Raw genomic sequence first — 20853 nt, 5'->3', positions numbered from 1 at the left:
GCCATAGTCTCCAAAGGAAACCCATCAAGGGCAGGGTTTACTGGTGCAGGAGTTTGTAGATGGTGGTCAGGGGCTCTCCTCACCTCCCTGGGGTCACACCTGAGCACTGCAGCACCAGGAGCTGTTGCCACCTCTGCAATTCCCCTCCTGCATGCAAACTGAGAGCTGAGGGATGAAGGTCAAGGGCTCCCTTTTTGTCCTGTAACATAGAATCCTGTTTCTGTCTCTCCTCTCTTCTCCAGAATTGACAAATTATTGTTCTTTGTGATTTTTGGTCCTTACCCCTGATTGAAAGGGATGTCTGACTTCAAGGGATGTACTTTGTGTCAGGAGATCAATTAGGTTTGTTCAGTGTCCCTTCTGAAGCTTCTTTTTTTTAGTATTCCTTTTTATGCTCCCAGGTCTGAATTCTGTTACTGCTTATCCTTTATATAGATTTTGTTCCCTTCTTCATCTGAAGGAGAATGTTTTTTCCTATTAAGTGGCAGCTGCTGCTGGTCCTCATCCCAGGATTTAAGTAACTAGCATTTTTCCCTGTTCTGCCAGCACTAACTTCACACAATATAACAGAAAACCAAGCCCATATACTGTCAAACAGAGACGCTCCCACAGCGTGGTGACCCTCTTTCTGTCACCTGCCACATTTTTCATGCTCAACCTACAGCTGTGAAACTGTTTTTCCCCCTTCCCTTTGAACAACAAAGTCCAAAGAACACTTCTCGGTTTGATGCCTGTCACAATTTGCAGAACATCCTTGGACAGAAATGATATTGCTAATAGTGAGGGAAGAGCTGTTCTGAAAGCAGCAGCAGCAGCTTTTCATTGCCAGCTCTTCCAGTGGGTCTGAGCTAATAAGAGGCATGCTGCAAACTTTATTTAATTTGTATGGGCCTGGTCCAGAGCCTTCCTCTTGACTTCAGGGCCATTGGATCAGTCTGCATGGTAGCTACAGCTTTGCTTTATGACTCACTATCACTGTCTTGGAACAGTCTCTGCCAAATCAGTCAGGTTTTCCATTAAAACCTTCTCCAAGAAGAAAAATGAGTGTTCAGCTAGCTGTCTGCTGACAGAAAAGTCTGATTTTTCACTTGTGTGTTTTTCCTAAATAACTTTCTCCTCCTCTATGAGAAACCTCTGGTCTTCAGGTGGGACAGTTCTGAGTGTCTCACAGACAGCTGAGAATAGCTGCCTGAATCTTTACCAGCTTGTCTGAATGTTCCTTTTTGCTTTCAATACATTTCCATATTGTTACCTGAGAGGAAACTAATTTTTTAGGGGTAAAATGTGCACACCATATCTCCAATTAATCTTCTGTGACAGCAGTTGCTGTTGCGTGACTAACTGACCTGTGAGTAAATAACTACAATAGTAAAATAATTTTAATCTAACACCATAAAAAACAAAACTAAAACTCTGACTCTGTAAAGTGGTATTTTTTATGAGCTGAGCATATACTCCATTAGGGAAAACGAGACTGTTTGTATTACCCAGCTACACCATATACCTGCCTCTTCCCATGTAAATGAATTCCAAAGATGCCTGGTTTAAGCTTGTGTTCCTGAGGGAGAACTAGATCTGAGTTTTGTAGTTGGATTTGTGTTTTATTTCAGTTATTTTGTCGCTGGAAATGATGAAGGGTGTGAAGTTAATCTGCCCAAATAACACACTTACTACCACTCTGACTGAGTTCTTTACCTGCTTTGGATGTTTAGTTGCTGCTCTCTCCATACTCCACTCAAGGCAGCTCAGGCCTAGGAAGGAAGGGAATTCATTTCTCTGTATGCAGATGAATATGTTACAATTTCTTTCCAGCCTCTTGCTTCTTAACAAGCAGGGACATGTGCAGACCTTTAGAAGGACTTCAGCCAGCTGGAGAAAATGGTTATGGATGTAAGAGCAGTGACTGGAGTTACACAAAGGCACAGAGAAGTTGTAGAAGGAGATAACTGCTCCTAGAAATTCTTGAGTCATCTGAAATCCATCTGACTATCTTACCCCCTAAAGACAGGGACAGATAAACACAGGGAATCATATAAATGGACATATCTTCATTGTCTTCATGGCAGTCATGAAGACCCCTAAGAATGCAAAGATTCACTTCCAAAATGGAGTTGAGTTTGAACAGAGAAAAGTTGGGATGGATGGATCAAAGTCACAGAGCAAACCACAGTACACTATGTGGAAGTCAGGGCACGACTGGAACAAATTTCCCATAGCACCATGCTCAGAAAAAGAGAAAAGAAGTAAACAAACAACTATTGGCAGTTTACAATTTTGCTGCTGTCTGTTCCTTCTGTTGGTTTTCTTCGTCTCTGTTCTAGGAATTCTTTAGTAGTGCTATGAAGAATAATCAATTAATGCTTAGAAAGCAATTCTAATGATTCCCAGTTTACACATGAATAAACAGAATGCAGCTTAGGTGACTGAGTCACAATCATTTTTGGAGTCTGATAGGGCACAGGCAGCAACAAAGAGCCAGCTCAGCATTTGTGTTCTAATTGCTATTTTGCCAGAAAAGTTGGGGCTGGAGATCAAACAGACAGAAATGAGTTGTAAAGCTCCCTGAATGTAAATGGTTGTGCACTGTTAAAAAAAAAAAAAAAGACTTAAAAAAAATCACTGCACACTGTAATGATTTTATAACTGTTACATAGCTAAGACAAGACTTGCCTGAGGTCTCACAGGATGACCATGGGTCATGCCAAGGACAGGATCCAGATGTGATTTTGCTGCTGTGTTTAAGCACGAGGCCGTCTTTTCCTCTTCTAAAAATTTGATATTTGGTTATAGAGTCCCTTACCATGCAAGCTCATGTGATACTTTCTCATGTGCTCAGCCAGAAACATGGTTAATATAGAAATATCCTTTTTCTGTGCATCATAGCTCATGATGTCTTGTTTTTATTGGCAGGTTCACAGCTTCAGCTCAGACATGTGGCCTGGTGCAGGGATTGCTCACTGATGTTACTCACAGTTCTGTGTGTGCACTGAGCAAGTGCCTGTGGTACTGTGTGTTCAGACAGCCCAGGAGATATTATGAGGATCACTCTTTTCTCTTCCAGGCATGAAGGTGTTACCATGATGTAAAACCAGGTCATGGTGAAGTTCCCCTTCACATCTGGGGATGTATTTTGTTACTTGAAAACCCACAGAGCCCATATAACTGCAGAAGAACAAGCACAAGCCTTGCTCTCCTACTTTATACACTATCAGCCAAACGAGCAAGCCAGCTTTGAGTTCTCCAGGGTCATTTTATTTTTAGGGCTGTTGCCTCAAGTAGGAAGAAAACAGCTTGATCTGTAGGCTCTGCTTTGAGCTTCCAGTGCTGGCAGCACAAAGCAAGTTCTTTTGACGTTCAGGCTGAGTTGAACCAGTGGAACAATCTGTATGGGCCAGGGAGTCACTGTGTTTTGAGTGTTCCTGTTCCGAGGCACAGCACATCTCCTTGTCTGTCACAGAGCTGATTTACTTTTGATCTCTTCAGCCTATAGTTGATATTCCAGCTGTTTTGCTGTCTCTTTATTTAATGGCAGGCTTTTTCTCCCTATGCTTTTTCAGGTTTTTCATTTTTCCTTGTTTGTCTGAAATCCATCTTGGAGACACTTGTTGCCCTGTTCTCTGATCTGTTTTGAGCCTCTGCCAGCTGCTGCTGCTTCTGCTGCCAGTGGATAAAACAACTGAGTCACCACTTTGTGAATTTTGCATTTGCTTGTAGGGTGGCAGAGCCAAGGCCATCATGAACATATCAAGGAACCACAACAAAGACCAAAACACAAACACTGGGACTTAACCTCAAAGCTTGTGCTGGAGCCTGTGGAGGTGACAGCCAGCAAGATTCATACCGAGGGACCTCAAAGCCTCACCAACCTCAGTCTGACTTTAACCACATCAGAGGCATGCACCTCATGCAGCTCTGGATCAGGGGAGAGGGTGTAAGAGAAAGGTAGAAGTGACAAAAGGACCTTTTTCCTCTTTCCACAGTGGATTTATCACAGCAGATGTAAAAAACAGAAAAATATGCTACGGGTTATCAAACTCAGCAGAGCTGCAGTGGAAGAGAGCAGCACTGAGTGCACAGGGGTAGGCAGACTGGCTGCTTCCCTAAATCATCTTGTGTGTCTTTGAGGCAAAATGCCTGTTTTGCCTTGTTTCAGCAGGTCAGGATGGTGGCAGCTACTTCCCCACAGCAGCACCATTTCCCTATGGCCATGGCAGTGTCACCAGAGCACTCCTGCTGCCTTGGCTGTGACCTGTGCCTGCTCTCATGGAATTGTCCCAGCACTGACATGCTTGCCCTGTTTCTCATGCCTTCCAAACATCCTTCTTTTTAGCCTAAGAAATTTTATATCAGGGAAAAAAACCTGTCTCTGGTTAACCAGAAGGACCATGGTGTTTTTGATTTTCACACCTCTGTTTTTAGGATGAGAGCTTGCCAAAAGATCATTTATACCCAGTGTGGTGATTAGCTAAGCACCAGGTGATCCCCAGCATGGGGATGCTGATGCTGATGGAAGTTTTGCTGCTTAATTTTAGCTTGATCAGGGTCATCCTTAGGCTGCCAGCAGAGACATGGGGGCATTTAATACGACTTGGGCATCAGGGCTCTGTGGCTACCTCCAGGTTTGTTTGGCTACCTCCAGATTTGTTCACTTTGGCTGATGGCATGGGGTTGTTTTAAGGGATAGACAGCAGAAAGGCTGAAATGCACTCATCCAATCTCCAAGCAGAGGACGGGACTGTATCAGTGTCTCTTTTAAAATATCCTGGCCTGTTTGGCTTGTAATAGCCTTGTAGTAAAAAGATTTTTCATTCTTGGCCCTGATGCAAAAGGGAAATGGGTTCCTATTTGCATTGTCCCCACAGTGTTTGTGTAATTAATGTATGTGGGGGTTCTCCCTCCCCCACCCTCTCCCAAGGTAAAAAATGACCTTGTCAAAACTTAGATTACAAAATCTTAGTTACTAAGCAATGGGTAGGGCCCCACTGGGATGGCATCCCGGCTCCTGAAATGGTATGTATAGTAAAAACTAATAAAAATGGTGTCAGAGGCTCTCAGGCTTCCAAGTCCCCTGCTGTGTGACCCCCTGATCCCAATTTATTAGCTGAACCCAGGGAAGCAGACAAACCTTTCTGGCTCCAGACTGTAGGCTCCAAGAAATCAAATAATGTGAGCTCCAGAGCAGTGGCTCCAGAGCAGGAGGGAAGGAAATCCTCATGGAAAACAGGGGGCTGAGAGCAGGGCTGAAGGGAGCTGCTGACAAGAGCCATCTGAGCAGGGTAGGAAAGGGAAACTCGCTCTGTGATATCTCAGTACCTCCATGTTCAGATGCTTTAAACATGTCAGGGGGGAAGAGCAGGAAGGGGGTGGGGAGAGCAGGGTTTTTAAGGAGGCAACCAGCCAAAGTTGTTTCCTTTCATGTGTTAGCAGTGCCTTTGCTCCGAGATCACCTTGTGCTGGTGACAGAGGATTTAGCAGCTGGGGGTGGCAGATGGAGTGGCAAAGAATGTGCCCTGTGGGTCAGAGGGGGATTCACCTTCCCCCTTCCTGCTCCCCAACTACAAGAATTTTCTCTTGAAAGCAATAAAGGTGGTGCAGCTCATCATGTTGCTGCTCCCCCCCTGGATTTCCTTGTTCATGTGTGATACACATAGCAATTAAAGCGTGTTGCACAGGGGGAGTGAGATTTTTTTTCCTTTTTTTTTTTTTTTTTCCATCCTGAAGAGCTGCCAAAGCAAAGTGATATTGATGAGGATGGCTCGCTTCGATTAGTGGAGGCTGGCTGAGGAGCAGCCACCTCCAGCCTGTTTCTTTCCCCTCTTCTGCCTTGGACAAGAAAGTTCAGTATCTTCTCTCTGCTTTCAGCAGTTGTCTGTCTGTTCTGCACTTCTAATCTATGCCCAAATTGAGTTTAAGTAGGGGTAAGAAATGTAACAATAACTCTCCTTGTTTAATGCCAGCCATTGCATTTGGAGTGCTTTGGCTTCCCAAGGGTGGTATTATCAGGAGAAGGGACTGCACTTTGTAAAAAGGCATGGTTCTGCAGTAAAACAGCTAAGGATGGAAATGAAGAGATGAAGACCATGTGGTGGGTGAGCCATGGCAGTAGAGCAGGCCTGTCCCATTTGCCAGCTCTTTATTCAGGTGTAATTTGCTGTTTGGAAATGTATTCTGGGGTTTCTGAGCAGAGTCTGGCCCACAGTTTCTCCTGCTCAGTGACGTAAATGATGTTTGTGTCTAAGAGCGGGCAAAAAGACAGGCCCTTAGCTTTATCTGCCTTCATGACTTTTGGCTTGCTCGAAAAAGGGGTTGTGGTTTTATTCCTGCTTACCTGAAGAGATCTTTGAGAAATACTTTCTGATGTAAGACAAGGACAGATAACAAATTTGGGGGTTGGAAAACATGTGCATACAGGCAGGTTTTCTCCTTCATGCTACGAGGAAACAAGGCTGCAGCTCTATAAATCTGGGGTTTCCTGGCTCTGTGTAGTTTCTTTTTAACTCACTGCCAGGGTGATCAGTTTAAACACCCACATCATTTGCGTTTTCCATAGTCAAACACAGGAATTTTTGGAGTGTTGTCTAAAGGGAAAAAATACAACATGCCCTTCCTCTCTCACTCCTTAGCTGTGATCAGAGAGATGAGAGTCTGAGGGCAAGCAGAGGTTCTTGGTAGAGGATCAAGAAATGCTTTTTCCCCTGGATACACACTGCAGCCTAAAGCTGTCTCTGGGCTTGGCTCAGGTTTTGCAGTTGATACATAAAGGAACCTGCAATATCCTTGGTGATCTAGAGCTTGGTGTTTGCCTCTCTGCTGGGCAGTGACATAGGTGGGATTTTATTGAGGGAAAGGTGGGTGGTGAAGGAGCTGCTTCCCCAGGAGCAGAGCCTGGGCTGGAAGTGATGCTGCACCTGCACTTCCTAGGGCTGGGCACTCTTACAGTGAGGCTCTGGCCCTACATGCTGTAGTTCCTACACCCATGTGCTGTATCCATGTGACTGAGAATAGAGGAAGAAGCACAATCCCAATCAGGTTGACTTCCCTCCTGCACAGGCTGCAGCAAGAAGCAGCCTCAAACCTGAACCAGTGAGAGCCACCCTGCTGTAGGGCTTGTGTTGGTGATGGTGTGATCACCTGGCTGCTGGTCTGGGGGCAGTTGCACAGCACAGCCATGTCCTGCAACCGCTTCCTGAGGTCTGGGAAGGGGAAGGTAGCTCTTTGGATGAGTGCCATTGTGCAGTTTGGTTGTGTGGGTACTCTATCCACAATTTAGGGCACCTGTCCTTTTGCCTCCCTCACGTGTGTGCTGAATCAGCCTAGGGGTGGAGGGGCTGAGTTCTCCATTATGTGGATCCCCCATAACCTTGGGCAAGTTGCCTTCACTGCACAGCCCTCACCATTTGTGGCTGAGCTATCACTTTTCTCAAGATAAGCTGGAATTGTGTGTGTTGTTGGATGACTTTTATCTTGCCATCACAGCCAGCATGCACTTTCAGTGTCAAAAGAACTGCTTTGCTTTATAACTTGCATGTGAGGAGGGATTATTTTGCAAGAGGTCATGGGAGAGTGAGAGAAGGTATGATCCAGTTGTGCCCTCTGGAATATGCTGTGGGATGAAGATTTGGAGAGTGATATTTTCACTTTTTTTCCTTTCCCTTTTTTGATGTTGATTCAGAGCAGAAATGACCTTGGTCATTTTATGTCAGCAAAGATGCTGAGCAGATCTGAAACAAAAGGAGAAAAGCAAGTCAGTGTTTCAAGTGCATTTGTGGTTCAGTTGAACGAAAGCCCAGTCTTGCCAGCTCATGATTTGATCATCAGTGCTGCAATGCATAGTCCTTTCCTATAGCTCCAGGTCTTGAGTTACAGAAGGTCTTAAAATACACTCTACTCACCACCACCCCCCACTTTCCCTGCAGGTTTTGTGATTTCAAAGAAAATATAGGAACCATGACCTCAGTACACCCTCAGGACTGAGGTGGTGGAAGGCAATGGATTAAAAACTGGCTCAGACTGTGAAGTGAAGAGATGGTGATATACAGTTCATATAAAAAGATTTAAAAAAAAGTGATTTCACTATTGGCAGGTCAAACTTTGAGCAATACAAGAGAACTTCCTGGATTTGGGATCTGAAAAGGAGCTTCAGGTCACCCATTTGTAGCTCCCTGGATTGTGCTAAGTGGGTGGGAGCTGAGTTTGCAGGAGTGTCATGGGATCTGCAAGGCAGATGTGAAGGCAGGAGAGCAGCTTTTGTGAATTTTTACCAGCACTGTGGTCTTGGCCACATTTGTATAAATCCAGAGGAATACAGTTGTCTTGTGTAAACCAATGATTTCTTACTATTACCAAATCAAAAAAATGTGAAAAGACATCTTCTTCTGTCTGCCTCTAACTTTAAATGACAATAAGATTTTTGTGTTTTCTCTCCTTTTCTCCTAATTTCTTATTGATTAAGCAGGGGGAAACCCTTAAATCTCTGTGCCTAGTGGGACACTGAATTGTCCTTGCTGACACCAAATTTGTTCTATGCATAAATGTAGGGAATACTTTGCTTGATGCTATCAATGCTACTGGATATTTGTGAGCAGGATGAACATCTCCACACAGAAAATTTGATGCTATCAGTGCTGCTGGATTTGTGAGCAGGATGAACATCTCCACACAGAAAATGTGTTAATTGATGCATCAGTTACTACTGTAAGAGATTTGAAAGTTGCACATGGATTTGGAACTACATTAAATGCTCTAGTCAGTCCTACAAAGGCAGTGGAAAAAACTAATACCCCAGTGGGAATGAAAAATCTCCTACTCCTATTCCTGACCTTGAACAGGTTTGGGAGCAGGAAAGGTGTTTTGTCTCTTCCTGCTAAGTCAGTGAGTCCAGTAAAGAGGTTTCCTTGGGAAGGAAAAAGACGAATTCTGTAGCCAGTAAGTTATGGGCTGGTTTCTGGAGGGCAGTGAAGGGCAAGGTTGGGTTAGACTCTATCAGGGATCCTTGCCAGGGTACATTTGCTGACAGTGATTGGAGCTGTCAATGAGACTGACACTGGGGAGCATCCACCAGTATGTTTAAAATATGCTCTGTGAATTCAGATGTGAAGGAGGCCAGAGAAGATATAAAAGATGTGGAAGAGACATGGGAGTTCCTCCCTAAGGTGAGATTTTGGATGCAATGACCCGTTTCTGTCAGGCTGTGTTAAAGTAAATAGGTTAATAGCTGTTTTTGTTTTTACCATTAATCCTGCCTTTGATTAGCACTTGTTTAGTTTCACTTAGACCCATGTTTACCAAAGGACTGGTCAGAGGTGAATTTAGCAAAGAAAAATAATAATTCAATGAATCCACCCTAATTTCAGTGTAACCTGACAGACTTTGCAGCAATGTTGTTGCCACTACAGAGCCAAGGTAGGGTTGATCCCTCCTCCATTGTGTGAGACAGTGATTTGGGGTATGGAACAACCAGATGTGGTGCTCCTGTGATGGGCCTGGCTCCTGAATGCTGCTGAGTTCCTGGGAGCACTGCAGAGCTTTGTGGATGCCAAATACCCTCTTTTGCCTTGGGGTGGTAGGGCAAAAACGCCAAAGGGCTCTACCCTGTGCTGGAGAGTTTGTTTCTGCTGCAATTTTAGTTTTAAATATATATTTTCTCTGTTTTAAGAGACAGCAACTATCTTGGTTTAGTTGGCCAGGTTCTCTTATGTTGAGCCTAATTTATGAGAAGATAAGGAATCCCTGGCCTATGCAGTTCCCTCTAGTTCAAACATGAGGGATAAAGCCAAAAGGCAAAGCTGAGCTTGGGGAAGACAGAAAAGCAGTTTCAATGCCATCATGTTATCTCCACAAACCTTGCACTTCACAGTCCCAGGCAGAATCCAGCACCTTCCTAAAGGGAGTGGGTCTGAGAGGCAGAGAACTGCAAAGATAGAGGGGCAGAAAAGCCCAAAACAGGGCAAGAATAAATACTGATTATTCAAAAGCCTGAAGGGGGTGGAGCATGTAGTGGTTGGATTATCAAGTCTTGGATCTATAAATAAAGGTGCCATGTTTATTCTCTTTGGGGCCCATTGCCAAAGAGACCTTTCCCCCGCCTTGTCAGCCAGAGGAGATAGACGTGGTTTATCTGGGAACAGAATATGTGTCCCTTTCCCAGGGCCTGACACAGCTGTGGGGATGTGGGTAGGACAGGGAAAGGTGCACTTCAAATGGACCTTTTCAGGAGGTGAACTCATTGTCACTTCAAAGAATCAGATGATTTACTGTGTCTGTTTATGGGCAGAAAGTAACATCTTTATCTTTCTGTGGTGTGCTTAGGAGAGACATAACAGCCTGATCATGTGCTGGAAAGAAATGACTCATTTCATATTGGGGCTAAGTGAAACGAATGTATTACTCATTTTTATGCAACTCTAGTAAATTGTACTTATTAAAAAGGAGGGGGAGGGTGGAGGAGGGACTATTACCTAAAGTCTAACCAAGATGTACTAGAAAATTAATTTAGAAATATGGTTGACCTCAGCTTCCTCATAATGAAAATCTGCTGACAAATCTTGTGATTTTGTTACTCTTTTTAAAGCAGCCCTTGGGATTGCTGGTAGTTCAGGTGTCAGGACCAGTTACTTATTCAGATCCCGGCTGGATGATTTTTCCATTGTTCTTCCAAAGAAAGACTTCATATTCAGTCATCCTTTGGGCTTTCTGCATGGTCTGTTGCTAAAGCCTCTGAGTTCAGCCCCATTGCTGAGCTCTGCTGGTGGGGTGTGAAGGAGCTCTGCAGGCTGCTGAGCTGTGAGCAGGGCTTCAGCAGCTCTGAACGTGGTTGCTGCCCTGATGGTGCTGAAATCCTGTGATGTGTCTGTGTGCCAGGTTAGGCTGATCTCTGCCTCACAGCCCCTCGTGGATTTTTTTGCTGACTGTCCTCTGCTTAGAGCAAATAAAACCCATTCTCCTTCCCAGCACTATTTATCATTGAATTCTGATTAAGTGCAGTGCCATATTCAGAGGAGGCAGGAAAATGGCAGCACTTTTCAATCAGAGTATCCAGAACAACCTTGTCACCTCTTTCACAATCATTGCTTTTATTTGCAAAGGTTAAGATCATTTTTAGCAGCACTGAGAGCTCTTTTCCTTCACTGCATATGCACAGAAGACCCTCACACTGCTAAGCTGAGACTCAGACCACCAACAGTTCTCTGTTCTCTGGTGTCCTGTTTTTCCATCAGTGATTTCCATCTGTGTCTGCTGAGTTCTCAGAATGGTATGTCTGTGTTACCTGGCCAGAGCACACTGCTGGGCATTTTAACCTCCTCCTCCTGCTCCTCTCTCTCTGTGAAGTTTGTGGAGTTGGGATGGCGCTGCTGGCTTGGTTGCAGGGCATTGAAATAGGCTGGCATCTGTTCTGCTCTCAGCAGCTACACCACAAGGTCGCTGTTCTGGGAGCAACCCGACATTACCTGATGTGGGTTCTGGTGAGAATTGAACTTGAGGGACTAACAAGAGTGGATATGATATTTCATATTAGGGAATTTATTTTATCTGTGCTTTTTAAAATGGGTTTTGTGTGTTTATACTCTAAATCGCTCATTTCAAAATTAAAAAGAAACAAGCCTGGGAGCAAGCAGAGCTACTAAAGAATTTCAGTGATTCTAGCTGGTTTAAGGAGTGGGCAGACACTTTTCTGAAACTGAAGAGATTTAATCCTTGCCCTTCAGTCAGGTAGGCTGTAAAAGGCACTCGTGCTTCTGGAAACAAGGACTGAAAGCAAACCTAAGCAGAGCCCACAGAGCCCTCCAGCTCAAGCAGTTTTAGTAGATTTGTCTTAGTGGCTGTGTAAGAGAGACTGGTTAGGAAGCATCTGGAAACTTATCTAATTTTCCCAGCTATTCCGGTTCATCTAATGAAAGATCTTATTTCTGCCTGCACACACTGTTGTGCCTCGGTCCTTAGACCCTTGGTGTTGAAGGAAAGCAGTGCAAGAAAAATATTTACAAGACAAAATGGAAATATGGTTTCCTCCTGTTGTCAGTCCCCAACTTTACCCCAGTTCTCAGAGGACTACAAAATGTTGTGCTTTATTAATGCCTAAGTAATGATGGAAAAAACCCGTTATTTCAATTTTTCAGGATTTTGTATTCACTTTACACTTTGTCAGTTAAAAAAAAATGGCTGAGGTTTGCTGGCAGAGAAACTCTGGTGTGTTTTCAAAGGCCTTGGTGTGTAGCACAGTGCTTTTGGTATATATTTTAAAACAATCAGATTTTCATTGTTGCATTTCTAATTAAAAGCTCAGTGAAATGTAGGAGGTTTTGAAGCAGAAAATAGAAGTCAGAAAAGGATTATAGCCATAGAAAGAATCTGTGGAGACCTGAGCAAAGTGAAACCAGAGTTCAACAAATTCCCTGCATCTCTATGAAAATCACATCTATGAGTCAGCAAAACAAGCTCATCTTTCATCTAAAAATGTTCATCTTGGCCATGTTCACAGCTGTGGTGCTTCCAGGGCCGAGCAAGGCGGGGCTGAGGCGGGCACAGGACTCGGCTCCCTCCCAGCTGGGGTTTGGGGCTGGGACTGAGCACACGGCTCCTCTCGACGCTTGCACTGATGCTGGCCATGGCCATGGGGGCTGTGCGTGGAGCTCTCTCTGCCTCCATGCCTGGGTGATTAATCAGGAGCTGCTCTGCATGAGCCTGGGGCTGCAGCTCATCCAAGCCCCTGGCACAGACCATGCCCACCCCCTTGCTCACCCCCTTGGTCGTGCACACAAACAGGGGCAGCTCTGGCAGCCGGAGAGTGGTGTTCACATCAGTGAGATTTTTGCATTCTGTTTGTGGCTAGAATTTCACCAGCCCTTTGTAAATTTATTTATTTTTATTTCTTTATAACATTGTGGAATCACTCCAGGCATCTGACTTCTTCTGTCAGCCTTTCCTTGGCAGAGCAGGCTCACCTCCCCAGCAGCATGACTCAGGATGCTTGTCTTGCTGGCTAAGGCTTTCTCTCCCTTTCTCCATGTCACCATACACCCTTTCCCTCCCTCCTAGCTCCTGGCCTCTGGCATGTTTAGCAGCAGAGCTCGTTGAAAAACACAACCATCTTCCTCGGCTTTGCTTTGCCTTTGACATTCCCACCCACTCCTCTGAGCTGCCCTTCCCTGAGCAGAATCCCAAACAAGCTCCTTTGCTGCTAATGCAGCGTTAAGACCATGAGCACTCAAATCCCTGAGATCTCTGCTTCCTCACAGAGGTTAAAGAGAATCGTTTGTGAAAACTTGAGCTTTCTGCCAAGCTAAAAGGGAGGAGATCAATGGGATCTGGGCAGCCCTGACACAGTGCCCTGCAGGTCACGAGCCCTTCCAGTGCTGGCTGAATCACAGAGCTGCTTAGGCTGGAAAGCAACTCTAAAATCATAGAGCCCAACTGTTAATCTAGCACTGCCAATTACGCCATTAAATCGTGTCCCTAAGTGCCACATGTCCCATCTGGAAAGATTCAGGGAAAACTATGTGGGTGGGAAATGCAGGACTGCCTCAGGTAGGAGGATTTGCAGAAAAAATTTTTTGCAAGGAAGCTGCTGGTCCAGGATGGCAATCTGGCTGCATTCCAGAGTCAATGCCATCTGAAGATAACCAGGCATGAATTTCTTATCCTTTTCCATTCTTATTAGCAGCCTGGAAGTGGGCATGGAGGACAGCACTTTGGTCCTGGTGGGGGCTGTGAACTGTGGGCAGGGTACTGGGTGTGAGCTTGGCCGAGGGCTCCTCCAGCAGCTCAGCTGGAGGCAGGGGCTGGCAGGGACACACTCAGCCTGCCTGCTGCTTCCCAGGGCTCCCATGGCTCTCTGCTACCTCCATGGAGGTCGTGTTCCCTCTCCTGATCAGTGAAACCTTCAGCCCATTTTCTCCCCAGGACAGCACCTGGGTGATGTCCCAGAAGATCAGAATCTGAATATCAGCAGTGACCTTCATTGGGGAAACCCTTGGGGATGAGGCCATGGAGAGTGAGGGTGCAGCCTGGGAGATGATGAGCTCACTTCTTTTTGGTTTTGTTAAAGGCCATCTCTGCTAACTACAAATAGGTTGTGCAACAAGAAGACAAATAATAGACACTATATGCTGTTTAAGCTAGGCAATAGTAACAAAAATAGGGGGATTTATTGAAATTGGACTTAATTTGAAAGTCCATTTTAATCTGGTCCCTGGGCTCCATTCATCATATAGTTCTCTGGTCATCACTTTCAGGGCTGCTGACCCCTGAGCATTCAGCGGCTTATATAGATCTGGAGATGTATTTCCACCATGTCTGTGCAGGTATTCCTGTTAATACCAGCGTTGAACTCATTAGGAAAATGGAGTGAAAGGGACTAAGGAGCCCCACCATCTCTGTTTGGAGTAATTCATGTGCTCTCTGAGGTACAGTGGGGTTGTGCACACCTTTCCAGTCCTGTTTTCTCCACTCAGATGAAGGCAAGGCCTTAGCAGCAGAGGCCAAGGCAGGGGTCTTGAAAGGCAAAAATCTGCTTTCTATTTCAGGCAGTGCCACTGTAACATGCTTTTTAAGAGGGCTGGTGGAATATGCTTTTCCCACAACCGAAGGGAAATGCACTCAAAAGGGAGTGTTAAGAGGCAGCCAAGGGGAAGAGGAAAGGGGTGATGTGCTCTGATACCCGCTGACCTCTCTTGTATAGGCATATCTCCCCTTCTCCTGGGTACCCTGAGAAACACACAGCCCTCCACAGAACGGATGTTCTCTGCCTATTCTCCCCCTCACCCTTTTTTCCCTTCCTTTAGCCCTTGATCTGTTTAGAAATTCCCACTTGTTTGCCTCTCTGGTTTCCATAACCTCACTGACACTGAGGAGAACCCAGCGTTAGTGGCTTGGCCATGGAAGTTCAGCTCAGTCCAGCTCTGGGCAGCTCAGTGCTCTCCCTTCCTTTGTTTTTTGGTTTGGGATTTTTTTTTCCACTACCATGTCCATTTCTGCAGAAGCAGCTGACACTTTAGTCACAAGGCCAGAGTCACAGATCTACCAAAGCTCTTAATACCCAGTTGTATGTTTGTGTGTGCTTTTTCTTTTTCCGGGTAAGTACATCTTTTAGGGATGGAATAACAGTTTGTCCAAGAATCAACAGTCTTCAGGGAGCCAAATAGTCTTGTAGCCAAGGTTTGTGCTCTTTCCTTGAGGTTTTGGGGATGAGTTGCTTCCCTGTCCTCTTACATAAAAGAGGAGCAAATTGTCAGAATAAACACATTTTTAAATATACAACACCATCAGTCAGAGTTTAAGAAGAGCTCATTGGCTGGAAAAGAGATCAAGGCAACCGGGAATTTGGATGGCCTGACTGAGGAGTTTGGACTAAAAGGTTCTTTTTCATTCACTGGAGCTAGTAATTTTTTTTCCCTCCCCCTCTTTTTTTTTCTTTAGGTAATCAGCCAGGAAAGGAAAAAAAAATCCTCCCCCTTCCTGAAGGCAGTGAGTCTGGACTCAGAATCCTATTTTGCTGGTTTATATTTTCTTTTTCTTTTTTTTTTTTCCCCACAAAAACAGATTGCTACTGGATATGAGTCCTTGCCTTGGAGCACACTGGAGAAGCAGCCAGCATGCAGCTCTGCTGTCTGGGGTGGTTCTTTGCTCTCTGATTCACAAGTCAGTGACTAATTGAGGTTAACTATGGTCATCTGAAGATCAGACCCTCACTTTTACAGTCAGAGTTAGGTCAGCTTCAATCAGCCCTGCCTGGGGAGGGAGCTCTGGTAGGAATTGGACTGCACAGAAATTCCTGGGCTACTAGTTTTTGGTGAGCTGCAGAACATTTCTGTATTCTCTCTTTCTGTATTCTGTATTCTATTCTTCCAATTGGTTGCCCATGTAGGGAGGAGAGGTCCTTGCAGCTGTTCTTTCTCAAGGTGCCATCAGGACTCTTCCAGGACAAATTCCTTCCTCCTGGCCATAGCTAGGTTTGCAGGTTTCCCTGTGATTACACCAGGACAGGGGGAGAGGCAAGGTGGGAGCAGCTTTCCTGTGTATGCTCAGAGCAGCAGGTCACTGTCTGTGACACCAACACAAAGCAGTTGTCTGTGAAATTTCATTAAATCTACAGGCAGAAATTGTTATTCCAGAGCAAGGAGAGGAGGTGGAAAGAGGCTGAAGTCCAGCTAGGAGTTGGCTAGCCTAGTTCTTGGATTGTTTTCCACACTGTGGTTATCCTTATCTGCATCTGGAAACTGGAGTGTGTTGTATGTGTTTGTAAGAGCAAGCGGATGTGTGAAGTGTTCTGGCAAAGTCAGAGACCTCGTTTTCCCCTCAGTATAATGCAGCCTGATTAGATTGTTATTGACATGCTGAGAACCTGCTAGGGTTGTTACATCTCTGTGGAAAGGCATCTGTCTGTTCCTTTTCTGCCTTCTGCCTGGAAGGATTGCAGAGCTGGAAATGGGAAGGACCTTTCAGATGGCAAATCCAGCTGTGAAAGAAATCTGCTGGCAAAGCACAGTGTGCCCGCCAGCTGACCAGCAGTTTGACAATGTATGTGGAGCTACAAGCCAATTAATATCAGTTTGGAGCCATTAGAAATTCCCTAATGGGCAAAAAAGTTAAATTTTAAAAAAAGTGAAAAGAAATAACCCACAATAAACCCCTCAAAACTGCTGCATTTTGCTGGATGTTTTTCATCCTCTAGATCATTGCTAATCTCAGTTACTGGCAGCATTTGGGTGATCAGATTTGTCTGATCATGTCAGAAATGTGCAGTGCTCCACTAGCTGCTACAGCTTTGACTGTTCAGGCTAAAGCAGAGAGGTGTGTGCAGATGCCAGAGGAGACTGAGGCTGTCCAGAAGGAGGCTGTGGATGTCCAGAGGAGGCTGTGCAGTCCAGTACCTGCCTGAGCTGCTCCCACTGCAGTGTGTCGTGGTGGGGATCTCCACCTGATGGCTCTGGGCAGCTGAGTGTGTCTGTGCTGCTCCCTCTGCTCCAGCTGCTTCATGCTGGATTAGCTCAGGTACTTCTGCCTAGTGCTGCACAGGGACTTCTGAATAAGAGCAAGAGAGCATGTGGACTAACTGGCTTTAAAAGCATTCTCCTTCCCAAAAGTGGCTCTTGTGAGCTTTGCACTGTGAGATGGTCAGATAATGGCAATTCTCATATTCAGGATTTGCCCCTGCAGGATGAGGACAGACTCAGTCTAAATATCTGTGATGTTGCTCCCTTTGATCACAGCTGACGCAACCTCAAAAGTCCTCATCCTGAAAGCTTTCTGAAGACAGATTTGTCTCCAAGAATGATTTTGGGTTCAGCAAAATTGCATGTTTCAGTGAAATGATATTTCTTTTCGCCAGCTTATTTATATTCATCATAATTGTCTCACTGTGATGCCTCCTATTCATTTGCTGGATCCACTTGTCTTGCATCTTGTTCTGACTCTGAGTGCTTTTTAGGGTAAGCCCGCCTTTTGAGAATATGCATGATTGGTACCATTGGAATAGTTTTCATGTGCTTGCAAGAAGTGCACTGCTAAGCAAAGCAAGCAGAGGAGCTGGGAGAGATGAGTAGAAAATGACTATGTGAAAAAAAGGGAAGAATTAAAATAGATGGCAAGGAGTTAATCAAATAAACAAAGGTTCATTTAAAAAAAAAAAAAACAAACAAAAACTTTTTGCTCTTTTTTTTCTCTTTCTTTCTTTGAATGATCTCAATCTGATAATGATTGCACTGGCCAACCCTTGATACCTTTCTGCCTGATCACAGCTGGGTTGTAGTGGTAGTGATGAGTTACCACAACAATCTTTTACTGGCAGTGTTAATTAATGCCCCTCATTAAATTAAAAAGGGCAGGGATGGGAATATTTTCAGGCTGTTCCTCACTTATAATTATTTATTTGAAAAGATTTTTTTTTTTAAATTTACCGTAATGTTGTTCTGAAAAGGAAAGCTCTTTAGTCTTAATGTTTTCTGGGTTTTTTTCCCTTCTTCTATAAATTCATGCTTTGAGGAGAGTTAATTTACCACGCAAAGAATCTTGAAGGTCATGTTCAGTGCCTCTAGCACTGTACAGAGTATCTCTGAGAACAGCTGTTTGTCTGTGCAGGTATTTCTGTAGTTCTGTGTCTCGATGTGAACCAGATGCCATTTACCTACCAAAAGAGTGGGCACCTTTCTGGGCTCTGTATGCAGAGATGAAGTTGCTGTATATCAAAACACAAAGAGCAGAAAGGACCTGTCAGTTTGCCCAGTCCTGGCTTGCAAAGCTCTCAAGGAGACCATTTAGATGTGGGTGGAGAAGGATCTTCCAGAAAGGCTGGATCTGTGAAGGAATTATTGTTTGTGTGAGTTTAGCAGAAACATGATCTGCTGCACTGGCTTTGTCTATCATTCTGCAAGAGTTTAGGGGGAATTAGGTGTTTCTGCATTTACTGTAGAGGATGAGTTTTCTCGAGGACACAGACCTATAATTTGGCAGATCTGTTCAATGATGGGGAAAAATAGTTTGCTTACAGCTAATGCAGGAGTAGAAACTATGCAAAAAGACCTTGAAGGGCTCTGAAAGGTTTCTCACAGGATAAGAGGAGTTGCTTTAGGGGTTGCTTTAGGCCTTGTTCTGGGGTTGCTTTAGGCCTTTTAGTGCTGTGGAACTTCCCCACCACGATTACAGATCCTGTAAATTGCACAGTTGAGCAACATAAAAATCTGGTGTTCTTCACAGGAGAAAGGCTGTTGGAAATACACTGAGGACAGCTCCAGTCCCCTACATTTTTGGCTATTATATATAATGTGTTTTAAACAGAAAATTTCCAGATTATCTATAAGCACGGAATACAGATAACAGAAGGTGCCAAGCACCTCCCTCCACCCTTGAAAGAAAGGTGATGTAAAGAAGAAAAAGCAGGCTAGAGTTACTTCTGGGCACTGTATGAGTAACAGAGTAGGATATAAGAACATCTAGTTCCTCTTTTAAGTCTTCTCTGAATGTACTTTATGTCGAATGCAGGTTTTCCTCTCCCATCAGACAACCTGCCACATGTGCTGCACATTGATGAATACCAGCTCTGCCACATGTTTCCTGGAAAACAGCACATTATGTTACTCCTCATTGTAACTTTCCTTGAAATCAAGTACAAACTATGTGTCAGTCATCATAAATAAATAGAAAAATCTCTGAGACTGGAATCATCTGCGTGCTGTAGAGGGAAAGGTACTCTTCCAGTGTATCCTATGGCTTCCCTTCCTCCTCTACTTTTCAACCCTTATTTATTTCTGAGTATGGCTGCCCAGAGGAATAGTCTGGTGACATGCTTTCCTTTAATCAGCCCTTTGACTGGGATAAGTGAGTTTTAAAACTTTCTTGTAGCACTTGACTGACTCCCACCATATTCATCTGTGATTACATTTAGATGGTCAAAGTCCCAGCACAGCCAGGGTAAGGCTGAGGGAAGGACCAGGGGAGAGGATCAGTGTGCACCTTATTTATCCAGTACACTTTGAGATACTGGCAGTATTTCTCCCTCAGGTCCCAAACGCTGGAACTCATAGATCACACAGAATTTCAGAGCTGTTTCTTTCATCAGATCTACTTGCGTGGCACTCATGTGATCCCCATTTCAGGTTCTTTTACCTGCTTACAGTTCATCTGCTCCATTCCTGCAGCTTTTTCTTGCTCCTCAGATCTAGAGTTGCCATCCAGCTTGTGGCTGTCTTTCCCTGGCTCCAAGCATGTGTGAGAAGTGCTTACCCCTGATGTGAGACCACAGCTCTGACCATCACCTGGCAATCTGCTATGCTGGAACTTACAGAATGTAGCTACGGGAAGAAAGAGGTAGATATGGAAATTGCTTCTTAATAGCAAGCATTGCTCTGGGAGCTTGCACGGCTGTTTTTCAGTCTGTGACTTGTGTGAGGGAGCACAAAGCCTGTCATTCAGTGGAGCTGGTTGGTGGTTTGGTACTGATCACCAACCACTGGGCCTTTTCAAATATAAAGTGCTGCAAATGCTCCATCTGCAGAAGCCATAAAGTGATTGCTGGGCTTCAGTGCTCTGAAGACATTGAGTGGAGCCAGATGAGCGTAACCGGAGATCCTCACTGTGAGCCTTTGGATTCAGAACCACATTTGATCCAAGTTTACACTTGAAGTGTAGTGGAAATAGGTTTGAAGGGAATGCCACGACTCTCTTCAGACTGTGCTGGTCAGCTGTTGGCATCAGGATGTGTGGTTGAGACTTACAGAGTTCTTGCATCATGGACTCTGCCTCTAAATGAGCTGAAGGAGAAGTCCATGGACTCTGCCTCTAAATGAGCTGAAGGAGAAGTCCAAAGCCTCTCTGACTTTGTTCTGTTTTAAACAAGGCACCCAGAATTACAAATATTCTTGACTCTTCCTTGTGTTTCACATCAAAATGTCACAAGATGCAAATATGACACCTTGCAGTCTACTGGTAGGGACGGGGAAGAATCCCACTTCTTCTTGGCATTGTGTTGGATGTAGGAGCAGTTGTGTGCTTGCAGGCTCAGTAGCTTCACTACTGATTTTAGCAATAAAAATAAAATATCTGCAGGAGCACACAATAAGACTTACAGCAACTCACAAGCTGAAACAACTCCTTTGTTTTTTAGTAGTGCTAGAGAGTGGGGCAATACCTGGAGAAGAAGTCATTAGAGCTTCTTTCCTTTGGGAAATACATTCTTCTGCCTCAGAAATGTCTGTATTTCCAACTGCTTTTCTGTCTGCTAAATAATGTGGGCGTATGATTTGAGTCCTGATGCTTAAAGGACATAAGCATGTACCTGAAATTAGGCATGTGTGTGCTTTCTGCTGAGTAAGTGTGTCCTAGTCAGGTATTTAAATTTTAAATGCACTGGGGCCCTCACTC

This window comes from Passer montanus, unplaced genomic scaffold (genome assembly GCF_014805655.1).
Source record: "Passer montanus isolate IOZ18808 unplaced genomic scaffold, ASM1480565v1 scaffold64, whole genome shotgun sequence".
Taxonomy (NCBI): Eukaryota; Metazoa; Chordata; class Aves; order Passeriformes; family Passeridae; genus Passer; species Passer montanus.
This window is presented reverse-complemented; position numbering follows the sequence as displayed.